The following is a 6000-nucleotide window of genomic DNA, read 5'->3' as shown; positions in this document are numbered from 1 at the left end:
AGTTTTGGAAGTGTTTAACAGATTCACCTTTGTGGGATTCCACAAACATAATTACACTGAATATTCTGTATTTGACCCCAAGCCCCTCAGATACTCCCTGGTGACTGGTATTGAATCTTCTTTCACCCGGTGCACAGAATCCTTCCAAGACGATCCATGTTCGCGTGGGAAGGATGCGATCGGATGCGCTGTGTATGAAGCCCATCCAAGTGGTTCCCAAGCCGTTCTGTTGAGCACTAACAAAAACCCAAACACATTCCTCCAGATACGCTATCCTCTCTGCCTAGCTTCACCTTCCATTCAAGATGCCCTTCCCTCTGGTGAATTACAGTGATATAACAATGCCGAGAAATTATTTGTGTCTGGGCAAGTCCTGGCCTTACCACAAATTACATGTGTTTTAATTATTCGCACCATCCAGCTGAAGAGGAAAGCCATGCAGTTAATTGTCATTGCCCTGGCATTCCCGTCGCCTGTACCTAAACACCACGGGTGAGCACCGGGGAAGGAAATACCCAAGGGATACCTCCTCAAGAGAATAACGAACAGCAAATATACTGTATGCAAATATATATATGTATATATATATATATATTTGCTGTTCATTAATCTCTTGAGAGTTTTTTACTTCTTGTTCTTTCCATACCCTGACCATAATAATATATATATACAAATATAATATATATATATATATATATATATATATATATATATATATGCAAATATAATAATATTAGCTTCCCCTGGCAGAAGTTCACGTTGGGGAGAGCTGAAATTACAGTCTGGCCCTTGATTTTAGAGATTTTTCTCCCCTCTCACCAGTGCAACACCATCAGGGGTAATTGTGTGTAGAAGTGCAAGGACAAGGTGAGAAGCAAATCAAGATGGTATCCTTTTCAACTTGAAAGTTGAAAGAAAAAAAAAGATATTTTGTTAAATATATATATAATAGATATTTAATATATATAATCAACTAAGCAACTGCTGAGCATAACTAATTTATCTTTCAGTGTATACATTTATTCATTACAGAATTTATCAGCTACAGCGTGTACATTTGTTTAATACTACTAAACCTTTACTTAGGAAAAACAAAAATCACCAAAGAGACTTGACCTACATTTAGCTCGATTGCTGGTTTTCCTCTTGGGTGTTTAAGTCAGGTTTTGTTTTCCAGGACTACCAGGAGAAAACAGCCACTAACTGGGAAATCGGAGGATGAAATAAATGAACGCTACGCGGACGAGGGCTGAGCTCCTTTAGTAGGCCTCTTTGATTAGAGAAACACAACAAAGAATGAATGAACTGTGAGGAAGGATGAAAACCCCAGGAGAGGAACCTCGGGGAAGGCGTGGGTGTTCCAGCAGAGATGACTGTGGAGCCACGAGATGTTCGACAGCAGCGCAGAGGTACAAGGCGCAGGACACAGTGCCCATGCTGCGAGTTTGGGTGGGCAGCATCCTAACTATGAAAATGTGAGTGCATTGCATAAATAGGAATGTGACAGCAATAGCTTTTGGCACAAAGCACCCAGCATTATAACAAGTTCACGGAGCAGCCTGAGGTCCTCAAGGACCGGGCAGGCTTCCCACCGCCCACTCCTGCTCTGCCATGGCACTACACACCATCCCCACAACCACCCACCACCCCACAGAAATCCGGGAAGCCCAGAATCGTTTGGGTTGGAAAAGACCTTTAAGACCATCAAGTCCAACCGTTAAATCACCCCTGAGACAGGACTTTCAGCAGAATAAAGTGCGTGACAAAGAAAGGTATTTTTGCCAAAGGAGATAATGAATGTCCTTCTCAGTACAGAAAATCACGTAAAGGGTTAAATCGTGGTTAAAGGCTTTTTCCAACCCAAATGACTCTGTGGTTCTAGGGTTTAAGGGGTCCAAACGGCGTGGAAAATAGGGTTGAGACATTGCTGCTCTCTGAACACTCACATCCACCAGAGCGGGATGCTGCCCCTGGAGAGTCCCGGTGCAGAGTCTTTAGCGGTGTCTGCTCTATTTATCCCAGTTCTGTTTGCAAACACTTTTTTTTTTTTTTTTTGGCTATAAAAGTGACAGTTACTAATTTACCAGTTCACTCAGCCTTCCAGAGCAGACCTGGAGTATGAATCCATACCCCCATTGAGCCCCCAGTGTTCCACCACTCACACCTTTTTTTTTTTTTTTTTAAGTTTAAGTTTTATTCCTAAATTTTCAAATTTAAATACAAATTTCAAATTTATCTACAATGTAAAAATATTTTTTAAAATGTAAATATTTTAAAAAAACAAACAACCAACTTTTTTTTTTACTTCTTGTTCTTTCCATACCCTGACCATTGCTGCTTGGGAATGAAGACGAAGAGCCAGGTCCCTGTTGTCTTTATCCTACTTTAACTCAAATCATCCTTCTCCCAGAGCTTGTTTTTCTGGGGAAGAAAATGCATCTCTCTTCCTCCAACTGCAAAATTGGGATGCTCATCATTTTATAACTCCCGATTCAGACTGTTTTTTGAAAATAACTGCTTGGCTGTCGGTCAGAATACCATCTCAGTCTGCAAACTGCAACACAAACTGCTCTTGTTGGTAGAAGGAATATTTCAGACCCAGTCACACAAGTCAGAAGAACAAATGTACATAAATAAATCATTCAAAGCATTTCTTCCATTGCCGATTGCGGTGAGCGTTAGCTGATAGAGAAAAGAATATATTCTAGCTACTCAAAAGAAGAATAGGTGAGCCTGCAGCCGACGTCTCCAGCCCTGCAGCCTTCCGAGGTGAGCTGGGCAGCTCACCAGGTTCAAGGACAACTGGGAATTTTGATAAAAAAACATCTAATGGATGATATTTCAGACACTGCATCCAGACTCGCTGAGCCTCACGCACGCTCGCTCTCAGTGAATTACTCAGCATCATAAAGAAATGTATTCAGAATTTCAGGAGCAAAAGTTAAAGCTTGTACTTGGAAAAATGCAGTTGTTAAACCTCTGCATCCACTGAGGAATGAATAGCCCGGACCTCCCTCCCGGTGGTGGCTGGTGAAAGCACAAATCCGGAGAGGGAATTAGAAAAATCCCCCAAAACACCGATGTTTCTGCAGAAAACTCCTTAGTTCGATCCCTTATTATTTTTACGGTAGTTACAGAGTACCCAAGTGCCTGTAGTGAGCAGAGGGGAGCTCCAGTTCCACCAGCACTAGCATCAGCCCTGCTGATGCCAGCGAGGCATCTGAGCAGCACCGGCCACCAAAACACGTTGTGTGGTCTGATGGGACAGGGAAGAGAGGGCTGTGTGTGTGGTGGGGGGGATAGGGGAATGGGTGGTGAAAATCCTGGTGATGATAGTCGAAAGCATTTCGATGTTATAAATGAGGGTGGAGTAAGAAAACAGACATTTGGGGTTTAATTATGGGACAAAGTTTCTCATGGATCTACACAGGTTTGAACGGTTGCTTGAAGAGCAGTAGGTGCAGCGGAGCAGGGGGGTCTTCTAAGGAGGCCGGGTGTCGCTCCAAAATGTAACAGGGCACCCAGACCTGTAGTATCAGACCGGTGACCTGACAGCCTGCCATCCCTAAGGGCTTCTCATTACAAAAGAGTTTCATATCCAGCTAGACAGTGTCCAGGATCCAGCTGTAGGAGCAGCAGAACATCCACAGCCAAATGAGATGAGAAAGGGATTCATCTTTTTCCCAGTCTGGACACCACCTTCTTTTTGGGGCTTTTTTTTCCTTCTCTTTTCTTTTCTCTTTAAGTTAGACACTCAGGTTTCCGTAAAGAAACTTTTCCCATTCCCTTCTTTCCTTTTATGAAATGGTAAAACTTTCAGAAAAGTTCTAAAGCACTTTAAAGCCTGTAACCTTATAAAGTTATAAGGTTCTCCTGTCCCTAAGCTGTACTGTAAAATAAGTCCACTGCACAAGCTCGTTTCATTTTTAATAATTCTATCGTTATTGCCCCATAACTTTCCTGGTCATGAACTCCAGGCATAAAATTGAAAAGAAGAGGAAATCTGAAGACTCATTAATAAAATGCTCTCACACCATTTCTTCACGCTCCCTAATTTAGGGACAGATTCCCCCCTTGGATGGATGTGAAGGGACCCTGCCAGCGACTGGCACCGTGGGCACTGCCACTGGATTTGACCTCAGAAAACTCAAGATGAGATGGTTTTGCAGTAAAGTGTCCTCCCTGCTGTCACTTTTAAGAGGACGTAAGGTTGTTGATGCATCACACATGCACAGACCTGCTCTTGAAAATGCATCAAAGAGTAAAATCAGGCTATGCCTGCGAAAGGAGTAAGATATTGTCATTGTCGGGGGGGGGGGGGGGGGGGGGAAGAAAAGAGCATTTTATGTCGCTTTAAATACAGAAAGAAGTCTATATGACCTGGTGCTGGGATTCAAAGTCATGCAGAAGAGCCGTCTTTGTCAAGGCATGCAGTGCGAACAGCAGCAGCAGCAGTGCAACGGTACCGGCAGCTGCATTCCTGTGCCGTTCTGTTCCATGCCCTTCCCACCATAAAATGAGGCTCCAGAATGGATGATCTGTAACATCTGAGACTCCCTTTTGAAACTCCATAAGCAACTGTCTAGAATAAAGCCAAAGGGTTGAAGACCTCTACCAAATTTTGAATTTGGGGTTTAAAAAACTGCCTGTGAAAGACACCTCTGAAAGGTTGCCAGGTGTTTCATTGAAAAAAATATTTTTGGACACCCATAAAAGCCTCATTTTAAAAATTAGATTTTACATCGTAGTATTGCAAAACCTGTATTCACACTGGTTATTGATTAACCAGCTATAAAACCAACTATAGATTATAAAAACTCTACAGGATTTTCCCATACAAATAAATGCCTCAAGTTATTCCATGCTGGGAACAAAGAGTTTCTAATGACATGAGCATGACTGTGAGCATCAACTGAACAAACATCAGGTTCACACCAAAGATAATAAATTTTATTAATTACACCTTGCTTGAAACTCATAGAACACAAGATATTGGTAAAAGTTATTTTCCTTTGAATTGTAAAACATTGGCAATATTGACTAATTTTAAGCATGGTGATAAAAATTCTTCTGGCCCCAGAAATTTGTTCTGCTTCCTTCTCTTTTTCTATCCCCTTGCCTTTTTCACCTTCTGATTTGAATCTTTTCATTTTAATTTGTTCCCTCTATTAAAAGCCAAAAAAGGTCAGTTGCCTTCACATTGTCCCTTACTGGGACAAGGCAGAGCTGGTTTCTTGAATGATCTCTGTGAAGGCGGCGAGGTTTGGGTGTGCTCCAGCACTGGGAAATTTCCCAAAATAGATCTGCTGGAATCACTGGTGGAATAATTGTTCCCCGAGAGTTATTTCGGTGTATCCCCGCACGAACCCTCATAATCTGAAATCATTCATTTTCCCCTCATCTGGAGGTGGAAGGAGCTAAAGATGAAAAAAAATAATCATTCCAATCTGGAATAAATTTCCACAGGGGGCCTCCGTCGGAATAACTTTTGGGGAATAATTAGTCCATCACTGTTCTGCTGGCAAACTTCCAGGTGCAGGTGAGATTTCAGGGGGGCTTATTTATCCTCCATGCCCAGCACCCCACCAGAGCAGCACCCCGGGGTTGCTGGCACCCAAAGGGGTGTCAGGTTTGCCCAGGTGGCACAGCAGCTCCCTGCCTGGGGCAGCACCCCCAAGCCCCCCAGAGCCATAGCCCCCCCCCCCCCCCCCCCCCCCAAGAGAATCCCAAGCAGTTTTAGTTGGTTCCTGCCCTTCTGCATCACCCACAAGAGCTTAATTTTCTGCAGCAGCTGCAGGAGCCGGAGGGGACTCACCACTGCCCACCCCGACCACCCTGGGATTAGCCCAGCACCAAGCAGCATCATGCCCACCCGCCTCAGCCCAGTGTCTGGGACTCCCAGCCCAGCCAGGCAGATGTTCTCCAAAGTGCTTTAAGGATGCACACTATCCCCCATGATTTTAATTGTAAAAGCCAAATGCTACTACTTTTGGACTCCCA

The sequence above is a fragment of the Falco cherrug genome, chromosome Z (assembly GCF_023634085.1).
Source record: "Falco cherrug isolate bFalChe1 chromosome Z, bFalChe1.pri, whole genome shotgun sequence".
Lineage (NCBI taxonomy): Eukaryota > Metazoa > Chordata > Aves > Falconiformes > Falconidae > Falco > Falco cherrug.
Note: the sequence above shows the minus strand (reverse complement) of the source record.